Source organism: Hypanus sabinus, chromosome 18 (genome assembly GCF_030144855.1).
Source record: "Hypanus sabinus isolate sHypSab1 chromosome 18, sHypSab1.hap1, whole genome shotgun sequence".
Taxonomy (NCBI): domain Eukaryota; kingdom Metazoa; phylum Chordata; class Chondrichthyes; order Myliobatiformes; family Dasyatidae; genus Hypanus; species Hypanus sabinus.
Window position 1 is genome coordinate 42509611 of NC_082723.1, and position 22943 is coordinate 42532553.

Sequence of the window (22943 nt, forward strand, 5' to 3'; positions counted from 1 at the left end):
AATTCGTAGTACCCCAAAAGTGGTAACACAGGTGTAAAGTGTAGCTTCAAAGTTTTTGGTATGCTTGCCTTCATAGGCTGAGACATTGGAGATAAGAGTTAGGACATACGTAATGTTACATTTGTACAAAATACCGTCATACTGTACTTCTGTGCAGCTCTGGTCACCACAGTGCAGGATGTGGTAGCAATATAAACAGTGCCAAAGGAATTCACCGTGATGTTGTCTGAAATGGAGAGTTGTGGTTATAAAGAGAGATTGGATACACAGGGTTTGTTCTCACTGGAATACAGGCAATAGAACAGATAATCGGGGGGGGGGGGGGAATTTAAAGCAGATCTGAGTGATAAGTTTTTCACACAGAGGTGGTAAATATTTGGAATAACCTGCTGGAGCAGATAGGGGGCAGACACTATTTCAATGTTTCACCAAATATTTGGACAGGTAATTGAATTGGAATTGAAGAAGGATATACATAAAGAAGCATAGATAGGCATCAAAGATGGCATGGCTGTGTTGGACTCTAAAGGCTTGTTTCTGTGCTGGATATTTCTATGACTTTCTGATTCAGCCTGGCCAGAATGGGCTCTCAGAGTGGAAAAAGTGGAGCCGAACACTGCTAATTGTAGCGGCCCAAGTCCACCGCATTCACAACAGGGAAGGTGGTTAAAAGTCAAGACTTGTGCATTACTCAGGGTCCAGTGTGTTGGCATAATACTGCAACTGCCATCAGATTTACTAACCTAAGTGCTTGTTCTTGCTCTGAGCATGTGCAGAACAGTATCTTGCCGACACCAAACAATTTCTTGCCAGTTATATCATGCTTTCATAGCACGAGGTGTCCTGGTGAGCTTCCTGCTATTTTTCATCATAGACAATGGCACTGTTATGTCTACGTGATCTGACATCAGTACTGCATCAGAAAGAGAAGATTACTTTTCATGTGATATGCAATTTTCCCACTATATTCCATTAGAATGTCAGCCTGCAACAAGGCATAGAGCAAAACTTTTTCCGTTAAAGCTGAGAATGATAACAAGTCAAACTGACACTCTGTAAGATGTGTTTGATAACAGCGATACGTAAATAAGGAAGTGAAATGCGCAGAAGGTGTATTGTTTTTAGGGTGGCATGCGAGTACAGTGGTTAGCACAATGCTTTAGGGTATGAGGGATCCAGGTTCAATTCCTGCTGCTGCCTGTAAGGAGTTTGTACATTCTCCCCGTGACCGCGTGGGTTTCCGCCAGGTGCTCCAGTTTCCTCCCACAGTCCAAAGACATACTGGTTGGTAGATGAATTGGTCATTGTAAATTGTCCTGTGATTAGGTTAGGATTAAACCAGAGGATGGCTGGGCAGTGTGGCTTGCAAGGCTGGAAGGGCCTATTCCGCGTAGTATCTCATAAATAAGTAAATAAGGTACAAAGAAGTTAATTCCTTTTTTAACATCATAATAAAAAAATAAGGAATCTGCTTTCAACAAGTTACATATTCAGCAACTTAAAAGAAACCTAATTTAACTTAGCAAGAAAGAATTCAGTAATGATTCTTCACTGTAGAATAGGAAATAGGAAAAAAGGTGGGGGATCAAGAGGAACATGATGCACGGAAATTGTTCACCTTTCTATCATTCTTGCTCTCAGTGAATACCTGATCAACTTATGCATCAAAATCTGCAACAGAATAGAACAGATACAAAAGAATGGTCTCAAGTCTTGGCATAATCGCAACTCGATGTACCCTGCAATGTGTACAGCCAGGTGTTAGCTACACAGAACTATTTAAATATCTGTACAACATCAGAATACAGATGTTAAAATCTTGAAATAAAACTTTAAAATGCAGGGAAATGTTCAGCAGCTTTGGCTTCATCTTGCAGCCTGGCCTTTTGAGTACTTGCGCCATTTTCTGTTTATCTTATATCCTTACTTACTCTGATTTGCTTTCCTTTCTATATTTTAAAAGCGGAATAATTTCAATCCTGAATTAAGTTTAGGAAAATGAAATGAGGGATACTTAAGTGAAAAACAACTGAATTTGACTTCGCACAGATACTGAATTTTGAAAATAAAAGTAGGAGCAGGCCACAGGGCTCTCATGCTCTTCTTTGCATTCAATAAGATCAGGACTGATTTCAGAGCCATGATCATCCACTAATAATATATCCCCCAGCATTGTTAACTTAACATTTTCCTTCGAGATGTCAGTCTTAAAAACACTCAACAAATGAGCTTTCACAGAGTACTTGCAAAGATTCACTCTTCCCCTGGTGAAGAGATTTTTCCTGAACTGCTAACCCCTTAGCTTGTGATGTGACCTGTGGATCTGGACACCAAACAAGGGAACTACCTTCCCCGTGTTTACCTGTCAAACGCTATAGGAATTGGAGATGGTCTAGTGAACTGAAGAGAATGTAAAACAAGTCTTCTTGATGAATTCTTATATAACAAACCCAGCATTCCAGAAATACATTCGGTGACCCTTTGCTCCACTCCCTCAATTACAAGGATGTTCTCCCTTAGCTGGACAGCCAGACTCTGCCATTATTCCAGAAGCTGTTTAAATCAAGGCAAATGGCGCATGAACAGAATCAGGACCAGGTTTATTGTCACTAGTTATGATATTTGTATCTTTGTTTTGTGGCACCAGTACAGTGCAGATAGAAGTTACAATAAAAAAGACTACCCAAATAACTACTACAAAAGAGGAATAGTGAGGTCATGCTCATGGCCCATGGACCATTCAGAAATACAATGGTAGATGGGAAGAAACTGTTCCTGAAACATTGAGTGTGGGTGTTCCGGCTCCTGCACCTTCATTCTGATGGTAGTTATGAGAAGAGGGCATGCTCCAGATGGTCAGATCCTTCATGATGGATGTCACCACCTTGAGGCACTGCCTTTTGAAGGTGTCCTCGATGGATTTTGATAGAAGTGTGCATTCTTCACTCAGATAATAGCTAACGTACGGCTGCCTTCCTAACTGTTCACCGTATCTCCATATTAACTTTCTCCATATTAAAAAAATACTTGGTGTTTCTAAATTTTTTTACTTTGTTGAAGGGGTAACTTAACTGATTGAGCAAGGACATGGTCTGACGAGCTGGACTGAGACATTCTTCTCTATAGCGTTCCATGCTTCCAAATCCAGATCTAGAACCTAGTGCATTTACACTCCTAACTGCAGCTACTCTAATAACATGAAACTGTTCTCCATAAAAGCTGTATTTACATTATTAGCAAAAGTGAACTTCGATCAAGTGGATCCAATAATGGATAAGTCTGTGATAAATGTATTAAAATGTATTAATGATTAGGTCATACTAATCAGAAAAAGGAAGTATTCCATTAAACAGTGGGAATGAGATTGAAGCAGATTAAAATATATATACATATTTGTGTATGCTTGTCAAGGGAGCTGATGTGTTATTTTAGTAGAAAGGATGACACCCTTCTTTGGACAAGTCTATCCAGCTAGCCAATGGGCTGCCTACACATTTCTCAGCTGTTAACCAAAGCTGTCTGTTCTTGAAGCAAAAGTCAGTTGGCTTGACAATTTACTCCCACCATTATAGTGGCCAAGATTTTAATCAGCAGCAAATTTCAGAACTTGTGCCTTGATCACTCCCTATTCCTCCAATCCTCCTATCACAGTTCTGGCTAATTTCACCTCTGAAAAAATAGAAAGAATCAGCAAACAAAAAAAAAATCTCACTTTCTGGGCAAATTCCAGCAAAACCGCATTTACCTCTTCTAAAGTTGGTGCTGGAACTCACACACCGCTATTTGAAGAGGAATACTGTTTCCTCTCAAAATCCACCAAAAAAATCATCTCATGTGGATTATGCTGAATTGGAGTTGCACTTATATAATTAGAGAATTCTGAAACGATTACTAGTACAGAAAACTGCTCTCGAATGTCTCTAAAATATATAAGTGCAAATTGTGCTCTGATCACCATTGTATAATCCCCACTGCTTACAGAAGGCGCGTTCATATGAACGCGATGACCAGTATAACGTGGCAGCGCTCTATAACAAGAATGTTGTCATCGCTTATCAGCATCCACAGTTCACTGAAGGAACATCCTTACTACCGGATGCCAGACCTGACCAAGGACCACAAGCTGCACAGAGCCTCCAGCGCCCTGGCCGCACTCGTCGGGACACGGAAGGAGCAGGGAGAAGGACTCGGCGTTCAAAAGTAAGCCACTACCAGCTAGAGAATCTCAATAAGTCCCAGCGTAGAGAGAGAAAAACACACACTGTAACTCTTTCACCAACCATCTAAACGATCCTAGACATTGTTAAACAATGAACTATGCACATTTTATCTTCTTCACCCATAGAATAACACAGATACCATTGTGAAAAATGGCTAATTGGACACTTGTGAGGTTCAATTTTTAAAATGCACAGCAAGTGATAAACAGGACTACATCACAGAAACAGGTCTTTCAGTCCCTCTAGTCCATTCTGACTCAATCTTCCGCCTAGTCCGATCTATTTGCTCTGGAGCATATCCCTCCAAACTGTTGCCATTCATGCACTTATCCAAACTTCTCTCAACTATTATGGTTGAATCACTTCTGCTGGCAGCTCCTTTCACACTTACAACCTAGTCTGACTTGAACCCGAGGAGAAAAACCCTATCTATATCACTCATAATTTTGAATACCTCCACTGATCTCCCCTCATTCTCCTATGCTCCAGTGAAATAAAAAGTCCTAACCTATTCAACCTATCCCGATAACACAGGTCCTCAAGTCCCAGCCACATCCCTGTAAAGTTTCTTTGCACTTTTTCCAGCTTATTGATATCTTTCCAAAAAGTAGGTGACTAGAACTGCACATATAAGTTCATAAGAAATAGCAGCAGGAGTAAGAAAGAGCCTGCTCCACCTTTCAATAAGATCATGCTGACCTGGCCATGCCTCTGCTCAACACTAACTGTTAGACCTTACTGCCCAAGTGGAGGGTACAGAGAGCAATAGTCCCTGGGTAATGGTAGAGCATGTGGATAGCATTGGTGGCAGTGACGCCAGTCAGTAAATCAAGGACAAGCTCTCTTGCTTGGAAAATCTGCTTCTTCCTCCTCAGATGCCACCTGACTTATGACTATTTCCAGCATTTTCAGTTCTGGGTTCTATGCTGTTTTAAGCAAGATTTAATATTTTGGCTCATTTGGTAGGCACCTTAACAATACAGAGTTCTGTTTTGTTTTTCCTTATCCGTTCATTTTGGCCATTAAAGAAGGTAGAATTAGCATCTATAAAGCTGACAATATAAATGGGTGATAGTTATTACCTTGCTGCTGACATAAGACTACTGTACTTGTTTTCAACAAGCAGTACTAAGTGGAGTTCTGTAATAAGATGCAATTTCGGGGTGCTATGGAAACCAGGGGATTACGCATTGTTCGTATAACTGTGCCAATTTCAATTGCTCATGGATTGCACTCAATTGCTTTGGCAGGGTGAAAAGTCAAGCATAATTTTTTTGTTTGTACTTTTCAAAATCTTGAGATTAATTGATGTGAATATTCAAAAGCAGTTGGCATTGATTGTAGATCTTAAAAAAAAAGCAACAAATATGCTTGCTTTAAACATTTTTCATGGATAAACACCGTCCTACTGACTTCCCCTGAAAGACTCCCTTAAGTCTTTCAGAGTGTTGGCTCTGACAGGCTGTTTCTGAACGCCCCTTGAATGACAGGAGTGGAGCACAGCTGCGGCCCAATGGACCAGTGTGCTCCTGAACACATGTTTACACTGCTCTCAGAGCCGAATGCACACTGCAAGCATTACGTGCACTACATTGGAGCCCAGAAGCATAAGAGTGAATAAGAGATGAATACTAAAGAAGGAGCTTTATCACAGTGGAATCATGCTGATGTTCCTACCTAGCTTATTGCTTCATTCAGCTGTACGTCATTTTGAAAGTGCTGAACCTGTACCTTTTTCTATTAGCAATTAATCTAGGATAGCTTTAAAATTTTATTTTTACTGTTCTCCAAGAACTTTTTCGTGGTTACGTCTTTCCAAACAAACAAAAATGATAGGCTTCTGTTTCCTATCATTTATCCATGCTGTAACCGAAACAGAATCAGAATCAGGTTTAAAATCACCCGCATATTTACAGAAATTTGCCGTTTCCGTGGCAGCAGTGCATTGTAGTACACAATAATAAAAACCATGAATTGCAGTAAGATATATTTTAGTTAAACTAAATTAGTAATGCAAAAAAGTAGGAAGGTAGTGTTCATGGGTTTAATGTGAACATTTAAATTCCATTGCTCTGGCCCATTAGCCAAACCGTAAAAATGGTCCTGAATTTACATTTTCTATTGCCAACTAAACCATCCACATTTTTTGAGTGGCCTCATAGATTTTGTGCAGTCTTCCTCCAATAAATTTACATCAAATCAAAACCCAATATTCCACTTGTAAGAAGAATAAGTTTACATTCAACTTCAGCTTCTTGTACTTATAGGTTGTATCCTTAATGATTTAACCTTTTATTTGTTTCCTTTTATATTTCAGAATAGTAAAATGATAGTAAACTGAGTTGAAACCAAAACATACGGATGTCCAGCCAGTGTCTCAAACTCCACACTACTGAATATATAATCTTCGACATCACTTTTCTTGAGTTCCACATCAAAGTTCAGTCATATCACTTTCCTTCCCACTGAATGGTTGAAAATTAATTACAGATTAGTATTATCAACCATTTAGAGTCAACTACAAAGTCAAAATAGATGGACAACTACTCAAATTAGGACAATGATAAACAAATGATCTAAATGACAATTCAAAGACCTTCATATTTTGTTATCTACTTTTCAGCCAAGCATCTTAACTTGGCATTTGCTCCATACCCATGCAACTGAAACAATCATGATGAATGCCCACTGATATCAGAGTTTAGAAAAATATCACTGCCTCACCCAGGTCTCAGTGTAAATTATTCCAATCAAACTCTTATCTTTCCAAGTCATCATTTACTTCATCTTCAAGGGCTCAAAAGCTCACAAATATAGAGCACAGTAATATGGCTTCATTTTTAGGTCAGCAAAACAACAATCAATCTTGAGTGAGGGCACAAGATCTGAGGGTGCAATCTCTAATTTTGCATTTATCTTTTCCTCCACTTAGAATAGTTTTCTTTAAATCATTACGACTCTCCCAAACTTTTGTCCTCTTTCTATCTGACCCTTTTTTAAGAGGGGTTTCTTTGTTCACCCCAGCCACAGAGTTACAGAATGGTATAGCACAGAACCAGGTCCTTTGACCCACCACATCCATGCCAACAAATATGTACATACCTTTAATAATTTATTTTATCTTGGTCCATAACCCTGTTTGCTGTTAATTCAAATGCTCAACCAGACACAACTTAGATATTGTTAAAGTACCTGTCTCCACTCCTCACAAAATCCTCCTCAGTTCTCCTCTGAACTTCTTATTTCTTATCCTTCTTTTAATCATTACATTATGAAAGCATGAGGTTGTTCTGGCAGGCAAGGTGAAGGAAAGTCCCAAGGGTTTCTACAGATACATTAAGAGCAAAAGAATAACAAGGGACAAAATTGGTCCACTTGAAGTTCAACGTGGTCATCTGTACATGAAGCCAAAAGAGATGGGGAAGATCTTAAGTGGATTTTTTTCTATGTGTATTTACTCAGGGGATAGACACAGAGTCTATAGAATGCAATGGCTCTAGGGTTCAACTGAATGCCAGAAAATGTATACAGGATACAACCTGAAATTCCTACTCTTCACAGTGTACGAACTGACAAGGCAAAACAGGAGTAAGGTTATGCACCATATCGGGATTACAGAAGAGAATGTGCTTGCTAGCTTGAAGCTAATTAGGGAGAATAAATCCCCAGAGTTTAGCAAGACGTCCCCTTGGACCTAGTAGGAGGCTAGTGCAGAAAACGCAGGAGTCCTGACAGAGGTATTTAAAATGTCCTTAACCATAGGTAGCTAATGGAGGATAGCTATTTTGTTCTGCTGTTTAAGAAAGGCTCTAAGAATAAGCCAGAAGATTAAAGGCCAGTGAGCCTGATGTGAGTAGCTGAGTAAATTTTTGGAAGGTATAATAACAGGATATACAAGTATTTGGATAGACAAGGCCTGATTAGGGATAGCTTACATGGCACTGTGCTTGATAGGTCGTGTCTAACCAACCTTATCTAGTTTTGTGAGAAAGTTACCAGTAAAGTTGATGAAGGAAAGACAATGGGGGTTGTCTACATGGACTTTAGCAAGACCTTTGACAAAGATCTTCATAGGAGGCTGGTCCAGAAGGTTTAGTTGCTTGGTGTTCAGGATGAAGTTGTAAATTGGATTCAATATTGGCTTGGTGGGAGAAGCCAGAGTGTGGTTGCAGATGGTTGCCTCACTGACAGTTGGCCTATGACTAGAGGTGTGCCATTGGGTCCATTGCTATTTGTCAGTTATAATAATGTTGTAAAATGGGTCAGCAAATTAGTGGATGACACCAAGACTGGGGGCATAGTTGATGAGGAAGCATATCAAAGATTGCAGTAGAATCAGAACCAGCTGGAAAAATAAGCTAAAAAATGGCAGATGTAATTCAATGCAGGTGTTGCACTTTGGGAGGACAAATAAGGTTAGGACTTACAAAGTAAACTCTAGGACACTGAGTTGGTAAAACAGAGGGATTTGGGAATACAGGTCCATAATTCCTTTTCAGTGGCAGTTCAGGTAGATAGGCCTTTATAAGTCAAAGTATTGAGTATCGGAGTTGGGATGTTATGTCGGAGTTGTGTAACACATTGGTGAGGCCAACTTTGGAGCACAGTATGCAGCTTTGATCACCTACTTAGAGGAAAGATGTCAATAAGGTGAATGTATACAAAGAAAATTTACAAGGCTATTGCCTGGACTTGAGGCCCTGAATTATAAGGAAAGGTTGAAAAGGTTAGGACCATTATTTCCTGGAGTGTAGAAGATGAGGTGACATTTGCTCAAAGTATACAAAATTATACAAGCAGGCGTTTTCCACTGAGTTTAGGTGAGACTAGAACTAGAGGTCAGAAGTTAAAGGTGAACCTGAAGCAGGAACTTTATTGTAACATTTAAGAGAGGTTTGGTTAAGTGCAGGGCTGGAATGGGTATGGGGGGCTATGGTTTAGGTGCAGGTTGATGAGACTAGGCAGAATAACAGCTTGGCATGGACTAGCTAGGTCAAAGGACCTGCTTCTGTACTGTAAAGCTGTACAACTCTATGAAACCTCGTTTACTCTCATTCAGCTCTTCAGCATGTTGCACTGCAATGATGCTAGGAAAACGCAAGTTATCTAAACTACGTGGTAGATACTGGTGCTAAAAGAGGAATTTCGGTATCCATTTGAAACTGGCAATATGGGTCCATGTTTAAAAACTCATTCAAAAGGTGAGATCTCAGAGCAAAGTATTAAATTGAACTGGCTTTTATGCTGCAGTACCGTTTCCTGGATGGTAGCAGTTGGCATAGATTGTGGTTGGGGTGACTTGGGTCCCCAATAATCCTATGGGCCCTTTTTTACACACCTGTCCTTGAAAATGTTCTGAATCATGGGAAGTTCACAACTACAGATGTGCTGGGCTGTCCACACCACTCTCCGCAGAGTCCTGCGATCGAGGGAAGTACAGTTCTCATACCACTGAGTATTTCTCCAGTGTAGAGTGGAGGACTGCACTGAAGCACAAACCAATTCCTTGTGTTAAAATTCTGGAGATATAAGCAAAGCCATTCATTAGTTATTGCAGTAATAGTTTTACCAATTGCCAAATGAAAGGCAATTACCCTGACAAAAAAAAATTAGAGGTGTGTGAATGTTTATCAAGTCCTTATTAACTTCAGTACACTAGCACACAAAAGCACAGCAAGAGATATAACACTCAACAGTCAAAATGCATTAGAGGTCACATGACTGTCAATGAATCCCCATCGCCATGTACATAGAGGTCAAAGTCTGATTAAAATTAACTTTACCTTTATTTTATTTATCAAACATTGAGCACATCCTTTTAATCTTCCATGGAAGATTTATGGTTGCAGCCACATGACTATTAATGAACTGTGTTAGAAAATATCCCAAGCACCAAAAGAAATTTATAATGCTGGGTTATAAAAATGTTTAAGTCAATTGGAGCGGAAAAGTCAAGGGTCTCCACAGAACATTTGACAATCTCAAAGGTTCAGATTTCCATCCAGGCTATGTCTCCCTTTTTCACTTCACCCATAGTCTGCTATTGGGGACAGTAAAGGGTAAAGATCGCAGCCATTCCCTTTATAATCTGCTTCAGGTTCCTTCAAAAGTTCTTTTTACATTTTAGGAATGGAGTAAATCTAGCTAAACCTATTAATTTAACAACACTCGTTTTATATTGTAATTAGCTTCCTAAAATGTAATTCAAAAATGCCCCTTTACAATTGCATCAATTAAGGCATAGTAAATTCAGCTACACATGCATTGCTGGATTTAAATCCTTCATCTCAATCTAATGTCCTTAAAATTGCACAATAAGCCTCACAGATGGTGTTTTGACACTACTACCATTAACATGACTTACCGTAAACTTGTCATTAGGTTTACCACTGGTTCTAATGACATCTAATAGGTCATAGCCTTCAGCCTTTAGCACACTGACTAATCTCACCCAATTTATTATCTAGTTCATAAAACAACTTCCGTTCTTTCCATGTAATTTTCTTTAAATATATAGCCTTGGCTTCTGTCAACCAAAAAATGCTTCTGCTTCTGACTTCTTTATGCTCATAGAATCATTTATCTTTCAGCATCAATAACATTATAATATATTTATTTATTGAGATACAACATAGAACAGGCTTTTCCGGCCCTTTGAAGTGCACTGCCCAACAACCCCAATTTAACCCTAGCCTAATCAAGGGACAAATTACAATGACCAATTAACATATTAACGGGTGCATCTTTGGACAGCGGGACAAAACCAGAGCATTCAGAGGGAACCCACGTGGTCATGGGGAGAACATACAAACTCCTTAAGGACTGCGATGGGAAATGAACCTGGATCACTAGTACTGTAAAGCATTGTGCTAATCACTATGCTGCTGTGATAGAAAAATGAAGGTGTGTTTTTCTCAGTCTTGGCCTGATAAGCATATCCTTGCACCTCAATATACATTAGAATAGAAAGTAACGCAGGGCAACAAAGTAAATGCCATCAGGAGTTATGAAGGCTTGATTAAAAATGAATAATGTCTATGAATATCCTAGTTGTTAAAGACATCCAATTTCAATGAAGTGAACATGCAAAAACACTTATTCTTCTGTGCTCCATATAAAGTTTTAGAGAAGGGTCATCTCATGCAGAGCATTCTCTGAAAGCAAGATCCCAAAATAAGCACAAATATGAGGGAAAGAATAGGTAAAAATAAGCAAGTATAAGTCTTGGTTCTGCTTGGGAGTGTAAAAGACCTCACTCTACCCAACCACACCACAGAAGTGGAATTGCATTCTAGAGGCCAAAGCATTAACACTAAAATTTTCCTAAAAACACCCAGTTGCCATTTTATTAGGTACAACTGCTCATTACTACAAATATTTAATCAACCAGTTACATGACAGCTATTCATGCATAAAAGCATGCAGACATGGTCAAGAGGTTCGATTGTTGTTCAGACCAAACTTCAGAACGGAGGTGAAATGTGACCTCTGTGATTTTGACTATGATTGTTGATGCTTTGGGTATTTTAGAAATTGTTGATCTCCTGGGATTTTGACACACAAGTCTCTAGAGGTAACAGAAAATGGTGCAAAAAACATATAAAAAAACATCCAATGAGCAGCAGTTCTGTGGGTGAAAATGCCTTGTTAATGTATAAGGTCAGAGGAGAATGGCTGGACTGGTTCAAGCTGACAGGAAGGTACAGTAACTCAAAGAACTAAGAACTATGCATTACAGTGGTGATGTGCATAAAAGCAACTCTGAAAACATAACCTTAAAATGGCTAGGCTACAGCAGCAGAAGACCACGAACATACACTCAGTAGCTACATTATTAAGTAATCCACTGACTGCATTTCCCAAAAACATAAAAGAGGCCTTTTTTTTTATTAAACAAAATATACTTTATTCAAAAATAAAATTATATACAATAACCATTCAAAGACTTTCAATTCTTTACAGTTGGTACCATTACTGTCTTTACATTTTCAAAGTTCAAAAGTTTTGCCACCCACATGGCACTTTGTTCTTTCATATTTACATGAAGGGGGTATATCCCCAACCCCCCTACCCCTCATGTCCCATGGAAGAAGAACCCTAGACTGTGGTCTTTCCCCACCGGGCCCTTGTGGTGGCTGCATCGAATTTGAGTGCGTCCCTCAGCACATACTCCTGCAGCCGAGAATGTGCCAATCAGCAGCATTCCCCCACAGACATCTCCGTGTGCTGGTAGACCATCAAGTTTCGGGCCGACCAAAGAGCGTCTTTGACTGAGTTGATGATCTGCCAGCAGCACCGGATGTTGGTCTCGGTGTGCATCCCCGGGAACAGCCCGTAGTTCAGAGAGTCCTCTGTTACGCAGCTGCTGGGGATGAACCTCGACACTCCCCCTTCCATCATCCTCCACACCTTCTCCGCGAACCCACAGCGTGCAAAGAGGTGGGTCACCGATTCCTCTTCACTGCAGTCCTCCCGTTGGCAGAGGGGTGTGGGGACAACGTTCTGGGCGTACAGGAGGGATCGGACTGGGAGGGCCCCTCTCACCGCCAGCCAGGCGAGGTCTTGGTGCCTGTTGGTGAGGTCTGGCGATGAGGCATTATGCCAGATGAACTGGACAGTCTGCTCAGGGAACCACCCCACCGTGTCCATCACGTCCTTCTCCTGCAGTGCCTGCAGGACCTTACGTGCTGACCACTGCTTGATGGCCCTGTGGTCAAAGGCGTTGACCTGAAAGAACTTCTCTACGAAGGACAGGTACGGCGGCAACAACCAGCTGACAGGGGTGTTGCGCGGGAAAGGGGCCAGACCCATCCTTCATAGCTAGGGCGACAGGTAGAACCTGGGCACGTAGTGGTACTTGGTGCCCACATAACTGGGATCCACACACAACTTGATGCAGCCACACACGAAGCTGGCCATCAGGGTGAGGGTGACATTGGGAATGTTTTTGCCCACGTTGTCCAGGGACTTGTGCATGGTGATCCATCTGACCCGCTCCATCTTGGATCTCCAGACGAATCTGAAGATGGCTCGGGTGATTTCCGAGCTGAAGGAGCGGGGGACTGGCCACGCCTGCGTGAAGTACAGCAGCCCTGAGAGCACCTAACACCTGATGACCAGGTTCCTGCCCGCTATCGATAGGGAGCGCCCTCCCCATAGCCCCAGTATCTGTTTCACCTTGGCAGTCTGCTCCAGCCAGTTCTTGTTGCATGCCTCGGCCCCTCCGAACCAGCTCCCCAACACCTTCACGTGATCGGCCCTGATGGTGAAGGGGACGCTGGATCGGTCGGGCCATGTGCCGAAGAGCATGGCTTCGCTCTTCGTGCGGTTGACCCTGGCCCCCGACGCCTGCTCGAACTGTTCGCAGATGCCGATCAGCCTGCGAACTGACCTCAGATCAGAGCAGAAGATGGTGACGTCGTCCATGTACAGGGAGGTTTTGACTTGTGTCCCTCCACTACCTGGCAGCGTCACCCCTCTTATGCCCTCATCCCTCCTCATGGCTTCAGCAAAGGGTTCTATGCAGCACACGAACAAGACAGGGGAGAGAGGGCAGCCCTGCCTGACTCCAGACCTGATGGGGAAGCTGTCTGTTTCCCACCTGTTGACCTGGACTGCGCTACAGATGTCCATGTAGAGCAGTTTGATCCAATTCCGGATTCCCTCCCCAAATCCCACTTTGGAGAGTACATCCGGCACGTATGTGTGCGATATCCTGTCGAAGGCTTTCTCCTGGTCCAAGCTGACCAGGCAGGCGTCCACCCCCCTGTCCTGCACGTAGGCGATGGTGTCCCTCAGAAGCACAAGGCTGTCTGAGATCTTCCTGCCCGGTACAGCACAGGTTTGGTCCGGATGGATCACCTGCTCCAGTGCAGACTTGACCCTGTTGGCGATAGCCTTGGACAGGATCTTGTAGTCCACATTCAGGAGTGAGATGGGCCTCCAATTTCTAATGTCTTCCCTCTCCCCCTTCTGCTTGTAGATGAGGGTGGTGATGCCCTTCCTCATGGATTCGGACATGCTGCCTGCCAGCAGCGTAGTGTTGTACACTTCCAGCAGGTCGGGGCCCACCCGGTTCCACAGAGCCGAATACAACTCGACCGGTGAGCTGTCGCTTCCGGGAGTCCTACCCGACTCAAAGGAACGGACGGAGCCAGTCAGCTCGTCCAGGGTCAGCGGCTGCTCCAGACTCTCCCGTCGCTTCCGGGAGTCCTACCCGACTCAAAGGAACGGACGGAGCCAGTCAGCTCGTCCAGGGTCAGCGGCTGCTCCAGACTCTCCCGTCGCTTCCGGGAGTCCTACCCGACTCAAAGGAACGGATGGAGCCAGTCAGCCCGTCCAGGGTCAGCGGCTGCTCCAGACTCTCCCGCTTGCCGTCGTCTAAGACCTGCGTGATAGACGACGGGAAGCTGCGAAAGGCTGTGGAGTCTGTGGCCTTTTCTCCGTACAGACTGGCATAGAAGGACCTGCAGATCCTCAATATGTCTGTCTGCGAGGACGTGACTGGGCCGTCCTCTTCCTTAAGGTCGTGGATCACAGAGCTCCCCCTGTGCACCTTTTGGAAGAAGAATCGAGAGCACGTCTCGTCCTGCTCCACGGTTTGGACCCTCGATCGGAAGATGATCTGGGAGGACTCGGCGGCAAAGTGCTGGGCCTGCCGGCCCTTCACCTCCCGCAGTTCCTCCCTGACGTCCACCCCCTCGACTGCAGAAGGAGGAGTTGCTGCAACTCTGTCTGGAGTTTACGCAGTTCCCTCTGCCCCTGCCTTGCTCTCTGGATACCCTTGCGGATGAAGAACCTCTTGATGTTCTCCTTGGTGGCTTCCCACCAGTGAACTGGGGAATCAAAGAAGGCTTTCAAGTTTCTCCAACCCGTGTACTCCTTCTCTAGTTCCTCAATGTTCTCTGGGGTAAGCAGCTTGACGTTCAGCTTCCACGTCCCCCTCCCTGCCTTCCGGTCCTCCCGCAGGTGGCAGGTGGCTCGCAGGAGGCAGTGGTCAGAGAGGAACACTGGCGTGACGTCGGTGGTTCTGACCGTGAGGGGCTCTGACAGGACGAGGAAGTCGATCCGGGAACGGGCTGAGCCGTCCCATCGTGTCCAGGTGGCTTGCGGCTGAGATCCACCTGTGGGGTCGCCAAAGGCGTCGTGCAGCTTGGCTGTCTTCACCGTATCCGTCAGGAGTCTGGAGGTACTCTCCAGCCTGCCGTCGGCACTGCCGGATCGTCCAGCCGCATCAGTGGTGCAGTTGAAGTCTCCGGCCGGGACGTCACCAGCAGTGGTGGGAGCTGCTCGAGGGCGGCCCGCCGCTCGCTCCGCACGGGGGAGGCATACACATTGATCGGCCGGAGCAGAGTGCCCCGGTATTTGATGTCTGCTACCAGAAGGTACCTGGCAACCACCTCTTTGACGTGGCTGATTGAGAAGTTGCCTCCCCGCAGCAGGGTCCCCAGGCCGGAAGCGCGACTGTCATTGCCTCACGACCACACTGAGAAACCCCGGGTCCACCAACGCGACCACCTCCGGTAGTTGCCGAGGTGTGGCAGTCCACACTCCTGGAGGAAGGTCACGTCGGCCTTTACCGTGTCCAAGTACTGTAGCGTGCTGACGCATCGCCCGGTACTCTACAGACTGCGCACATTGACAGATGCCAGTGAAATGTCCGCCATTTAAAGTTCTTTATTTCAGAAGCACACTGTCCTTACCTTCGCAGTCCTGAGCCTTCATGCCCACGGCCTCTGCGAAGTCCTTCACCTTCTGTGGGCTCAGGAACTGCAGGTTATTCTCCGCTGGGTGTGGCAGTTCCTGTTCTGTGCCTGGGGGCTTGGTGTCTCCCAGGCCTGCTGCCCCTTCAGGCTGCGAGGCGCCACACGTGGCTCCGCTCCCGGGTTCCCGGAGCTGGGGGGTCTCTGGTGGTCTCCGCCTCCTGTGCTTGTGTTTGTGGGGGGGGGGGGACTTCCCCCACTCTCTCTCCTCCTCTCCGCTGGCTTTGCCCGCCGCTTCGTCTTCTGGGGCTGCTGCTGGCCTCCCCCAACTCCTTCCTGGTCCGAAGTGGACAGGTTGCTGCAGGCTGTGTGGTCCCCTGCCTTTCCCTTCACAAGCTCCTTCCGTTCCGCCCTCTGTCGTTTGGCCGGAGCTTTTTGGGCCTTCTTTTATTTGCCCACAACGCTCCAGCCTTCCTCCCCCTCAGCTCTCCCCTCCTCCATGGACTCCTCCTCCTTTTCCTGTGGCAGGTCCTGGAGGGTCTGCAAGGGGGAGGGGGCCCTCGGGGTGGCTGCATCTTCTCCTCTGCTGGCGTCTTCCGTTGCTGCAGGCGCAGCCTCTGCAGGGGTGGCGGGTACATCCAATCCTGCCGGGGCCCTTCCAGTGCCAGCACCTCCCCTGGTCGCCTGTGCATAGGTGCCAGCACGTTTCAGGTGGTCGGTGCTTCCACAGAGATTGCAGGACTTGGCCTGCGTACAGTCCTTGGTGAGGTGGCCCTCCACCTTGCAGTTATTGCAGATTATCGCTCTGCACTGGGCTGCGACATGCCCCGTCTTGCCGCAGTTGCAGCACAGCCTGGGCTGCCCGGCGTAGACCAGGTAGCCTCGGTTCCCTCCTATGGCGAAGACTGAGGGCGGGTGGACGGCGCTGCCGTAGGAGTCGACTCTCAGCTTCACCTTCACCAACCGTTTGCTTGTCCAGCACCCCAGGCTGTCCTTCACGTCCAGACAAGCTCCTACGCTCTCCATATACCGAGCGAGGAATGCAAGGACGTCGGCCACCGGCACGTATGGGTTGAACATGTGCACGGTGGCAGTCCGTTCCTGCTGGGCGGCAGCAAAGAGGGGCTGTGCTTGCAGCAGTGACAGCGGCGCCTCTGTCCCCTTCTCCTGGAATTGCTGGAGCAACCTCTGCCACCCTGCGGGTCGTCGGAAGGTGACATCGAAGAACCCAGCAAAGTCCTGGACGCAGTAGATGTCGTCGATCGTGGCCAACTGAGGGGAACAGCATAAACCCCTCAATCCCACTACCACATTGTTCAGTGGGGAGAGTCGGTAGCATCATTACATCAAGTAGCTTGATGCAAGCTGTAATAGTGAGTCAATATTATGGTCCAAAAGAATATATAGGTAGCAAATGGTGCCATTTAGACTAAATCTATTTAAGACCAGAAAATAGTGAGACAATGCAGACAGAATTTCTATTAAAAATTGTAACATGCAAATACAGTTGCATTAAGCACTTGATTCTCCGAGTGCTACTGTATATATGAAACATATTCCTTTGGAAGATGCACATAGGATGAAGTGATAACATAAGTGTCCTTCACAATCTCATTATGTTCAAAGTATTTTGAGTGTTTAGAGGAGTGGTTACTCTCTTCATGCTGAATTATGTACAAAAAGACGCTAGATTAATGATAAGGTGATTGGGTCTTAATTAATTTGATGCTGTTCAATATTGGTTAGGCATGTGTAAGAATGCCCTTCCTTATCCTCAAACTGCGAAGTCATATGTCAAAAATGTCCAGTGGATCATCTCACCAGCCCACCTGCAAATCAAGGACATGTATATAAGGTGCCAGAGAATAAGAAGGATCCCACCCACCCTGCTCCTGGAAGCTTTGTAGCATCCATGCCAGAAGGCCAGACTCAAAAACAAAGACTTTCCCAAAACAATGAGGCTGACCAACACTTCCACTCACTCACCCACCCACACCAAATTCCACTACTTTATCATTTCCTTTCAGTCACCTTATGTACCTCCTGTGCCTGGGTCACTTTATGACATACAATCAGTATACACAAGCTATCTTTTGTATTTATATTTATTGTGGTTTCTAGTATGTTCTTTATCTTATTGTGCTTTTATTTGTGCTGCATCCGATCCAGAATAACAATTACTTCATTCAGCTTTACACTTGTGTACTGGAAATGACATTAAACAATCTCGAATCTTATGAGAGCAACTGAGGGGCAGTGGGGTAGGAGTGGTGGGTGATGGAGGGGAGTTTGTTTTTTAGGATCTCATCCCAAGGCTAGCACCTCTCAACAGTGCTGGACTCCTACAACACTGTGTCAAAGTGCAGCCCAGATTCTATGCTCAGGGACATGCTGTTGGATTTGAACCCATGACTCTTGACTGCGGGGCTTTGACATTACCACTGAATGATAGCTGACCCCAGTGGTCATGTCACTTTCATCGCTGCTTGTAAAAGTCAAAAAAAAATTAAACATCAGCAGAAATGATCACTTCAGCGCTTATTCTGAAAATCATTTAAAGAAACCTTAAGGGCAATGTGCATATTTGTAATTCCTGCAGAAATGTTACAAAAAGTCATTTTTCCAGATGTTATAAGAGAGTAAACATGTAGTTTTTGAATGTCACAAAGAGTTTTTAATGCTTGGCAGTGGCTATATGCTCCCCTAAGATCTACTAGCATTCTAAAAAGTTGCATACAAGGGATTTGATAACAAAGATTGCCAAACCACTAATGATTGGGTTAAAACAAAGCTATTAAGATACTGAGTAAATAAGTATAATTGAACTCCTACTCTCCTACATTTTTTAATTTCCTGACTGGAATTGGAAACATTTTGTGCAATGATAAAAGCAGATTGGCAGATAGTTGGCTTGGCGGTGAAAAATTATCTGATGCTTCCGATTTATCCTGGATGACTATTTTACTCTCGTTGAGGAATGTGTAAAAAGTGATGGGACTATGTGTGCTTGTGCTTAAAGATCTTTGCACCAATTTCGCCCGAGGAGCTCCCTCTGTCGACTGTATTCCACAGTAGGGGAGGCATGTTCTCCAAGCCACTGATCAGATCACCGTGAGTTATCCATTGTTTCCATGGGTGTGAGAGTCTTCAGCAAGGCATTGTGCTTAATAGATAAGGGGATAGTCAGAAGAATATTCTTCTCCTAGAGGGTAATGAGTCACTTGAATTCTCAACGCTGTGGTTAATGAAGGGTTTATAAATATTGATCATATTGAACTGCTAAAAGGTCCTGGTGATCTACTCGTGTTTTCCTATGGTCTTGTAAAAACATAATTCTGCTAATTCTGTTTCCAAGCTGTCCCAGGATTACAAACCCCAATTTAAGAGCACCCTTACATACAAATGAGTTTCCCTAATATTATGAAATTCAAACATCCAACATACACACATCCATTTGCAGCCATGAAACAGAATGAGTTTCCTCTCTTTCTTCACTTTTCATATAAGTCTTAAGTACTTTAAATTCCATTTATTACAGGGCCTCAGAGGTATGGTTATTATATGAAGTGGTTTTTATGCATTTCATGATTTATGGACAATAACAGCTTCTGGACACCTGTAAAAACAGAACTCTTTCATTACATAGCAGTGGCCTGCACAAGAAGGCATCCATACTGGACAAAGCCAAATGAAATAACTTCACTGATAGCACCAAAAATTAATCTTTATTTAAGGAAGGTCCTTACAAGTTAAATAATTTAAAGGAAATTGGTTAGAAAAACATTAAATGCAAAAATTGTTCTTTCATTGCATGGATTAAGCATGTAATATCAGAACATATTGTGTGTTAGATTTGGCTTCCAAATGTCACTTCCATTAACCTTAATGAAAACAGCCAAGGAAATATCTTAACTTCATAAATAACAACAAAAACAAAACAATGTTGAAAACATGCAGGAGGCCAGGCAGCATCTGTAGAGTGAGAAAGAACAAATGCGTCGAGGGTTGAGACTCTCTTTGGTGGTGTCCTGATAAAGGATTTTCCACCTGAAGCAATAACAGTTTCTCTCTCCACAGCTCCTGCCTGACCTGCTAACTGTTTCTAACATTTTATGTTTTCAATACAGATTCCCAACATTTGCAGTTCCTTTAGCTTTCATTTACTGGGATAATTGTTGCTTTCCATGCGAGCTGAGAACAGAATCAGAATCGGGTACATTAGCACTGACATATGTTGTGAGATTTGTTGTTTTATGGCAGCAGTACACTGAAAGACAAAAAATTATGTTAAGTTACATTAAAAATAAAATCAAGAATTAGTGCAAAAGAGGAATAGTGTAGGCTTCATTCAGAAATTTGACGGTAGAAGGGATAAAATGTTGAGTATGCAAATTCTGACTCCTGTGCCTCCACCTAATGTAGTAATGAAAAGAGGGCATATCCCAGATGGTAAGGGTCCTTAATGATGGAAGCTGCCTTTTTGAGGCGCCACCTGGTGAAGATGTCCTCGATGGCGAGAAGGCTTGTGTGTTACTGTATGCACCCGACCGCGCAACCTCCAGGGTTTATACGCTCCAATTCTCTGGTGTATGGATAGCGGGCACAGTCCCGTTTAAGCTTCTAGGCCCCTCCACTAATTGGCAGCCATGTTTTGGCGCCATGATTTGGATATTTAAAGAGCACCTGAACTCAATCGTCAGCTCAACTTGGTTCAGTCTGCGATTGCATTTAGGACTTCTGTCTTGTTTAGATTCTCATCTAGTCTCGTCAGGTCCTTGTCTAGTATCTCGTCAAGATCCTCGTTCTCACCTCAGGCTCAAAATCGTGTCTCAACTCTGGCTCAGAGACTCTAGCACTTGTACCCTTTACAATCCTGACCTCAGCCTCTTGTCACACTTGTGCCCGTGATAAAGCCAGAGATCCTAATATTAAGAGCAGTGCAGCTGGTTATATCAGAAAATACAGCTGAAAGTGTCAGAACCCCAAGCTTGCTATACATAAAATGTAACCATTTCCCAGTTAGAGTCACTGCTGGAAGTGAACACTGCAGAAATCTCCCACCACTTCAACTCAGCTCATGGTGACAGCCTCAAAATCCTGTCACAGATTCATTCCTGCAATTTCTGTTTCCACTGAGTGTATAATTTAGCCTAAATCCTTCATTACTTTTCAGGCGTCCATTTTAGAATTTAAAAATGTCAACACGTCTGTCAAAGTAATTCAGACTGATCCTTCACACTTTAAAGAAAACAGCAGCAAATAACATTTGAAAAGTATTTTTAAGAAACACCATCTGTGAAACAAAAGCCAATTGCTTCCTGTTGGTCCCTCAACTTGACATTGGAAGAGAAAAAGTAGTTGCCATTCAAATGCAAGTTCCAACAGCGGCTTATTTAGTTTTTGTTTGACCTCAAAATGAGCCGACGTTTCTTTCAAAGTACTAGTCCAGAGATCTTAACAGGCAGACCAGAAAAACAGACAGGTCTAAGATGCAGTCTTCTTGGATCAGATAAAAAATGCTCAAACAGATGTACAAATGATGCTCATTCCAGAAACATATTCTTTTTTTTATATAAATGTCATAGAAAGGGCCAAATTCATACATCTCTGTGAGGGGGCACACATTACAATATTGCAAATCCGTTTGCCGAAGTTCTTCTTTTGGCTTCAACAACATCAAGAATTCAAAGGACATCAGAAGGGTTAGAGGGGAAATGCTGATTGTGGCTACGATAGACAGCCACACATTGAAGTATACTGATTTGGGCTATCTTAATTTTTCTTTCTCAAAGCGATTTCAAGCAACCATGGTGAACAAGGGTACAAGAGAATGCACAACTTAATCCACTTTCAATTCTACCCCTCCATGTAATTTACATGCTGTGGAAAGATTAAGAGATGTTAGCTTGATATGGCTGACTCTTCTGCTAATGTGTTAATCATAAACATGCAAATGAACGATCTCTGCATCAGGCATTCAGAGGGTGCAAGCTCAAGGTCCATGGATTCCTAGAGCTATCATGCAAGTGACCTTCTGAACAGATACACGGCTACAACAAATTATGCTGCAGGAGCTATTTTCTATTTGGAACAAGCAATAAAGTATTTTAAAAATTCTTTTAAAGCCAAGTATCCTACAAGCAAAGATGGAGAATGTTGTGGGAAGGCAATTGAGACAGCAACAGCATGGGTTCAGCATCAAAAATTATAAATGCTACTCTTTTCATTGCCAATGGTGCACAGCGGTTAAATTACCAAACCACTAACTCGGATGCCTGCACTATCTCTCCGGAATCCCAAGTTCAAATCCCACCCTGGCAGCTGTGGAATTTAATTGATAATGAAGACCACAAACCACCAGATTGTTCGAAAAATCCATCTGGATCAGGAGAGGGAATCTTGCCAATGTGGTATACCAGAACCTCTGCAATGGGGTTGACCCTTTAATTATAACCACAGCTGCAGCAGTTCAAGAAGGCAGCTCATCACTATCTTCTGAAGAGCAATTAGGGAATGACAATAAATGCTGGACGTCCTGGAGAGGCCAAAATACTAAAGAAGTACCTAATTTTTAAAATGGAGACAGAAGAGAGACTATAGATTCTGGAAATCTGGATCAATGCACACAAAACGCTGGGGGAACTCAAGTTTGTCAGACAGCATCTATGGAATCCTGATGAAGAGTCTCAACCTGAAATATCGGCTGCTCATTTCCCTCCAAAGATGCTGCCTGATTCACTGATTTCTTCCAGTGTTTTTTTGTGTACTTCAAGTGTGCAATTGAAATAAGTGCAATTCACATTAAAATGGTGGAATGATTTGATAGTTACTTGTCCACAGAAAGCCAAGGGACCCAAATGCAGAAGCAATGCAAACAAATTCATCAAAACTCACTCTTGCATTAGGTTCCAATTCAATACCCACTTTGTACAAAGGCAAAAAGTAAGTATTAATGAATGCCAGCAAAACTAATATATGAATAAGCTGGGTAAGTACCTCCACACCATCCGCCATGAGCAGG

At 43.7% G+C, this 22943-nt stretch overlaps 1 protein-coding gene across 1 annotated transcript in view; it reads left to right on the forward strand.

Moving 5' to 3' along the window:
• Positions 1-22943, forward strand: part of pappaa (pregnancy-associated plasma protein A, pappalysin 1a) — a 357796-nt gene that overhangs the window by 288748 nt on the left and 46105 nt on the right. The gene's annotated exons all lie outside the window — the stretch shown is intronic.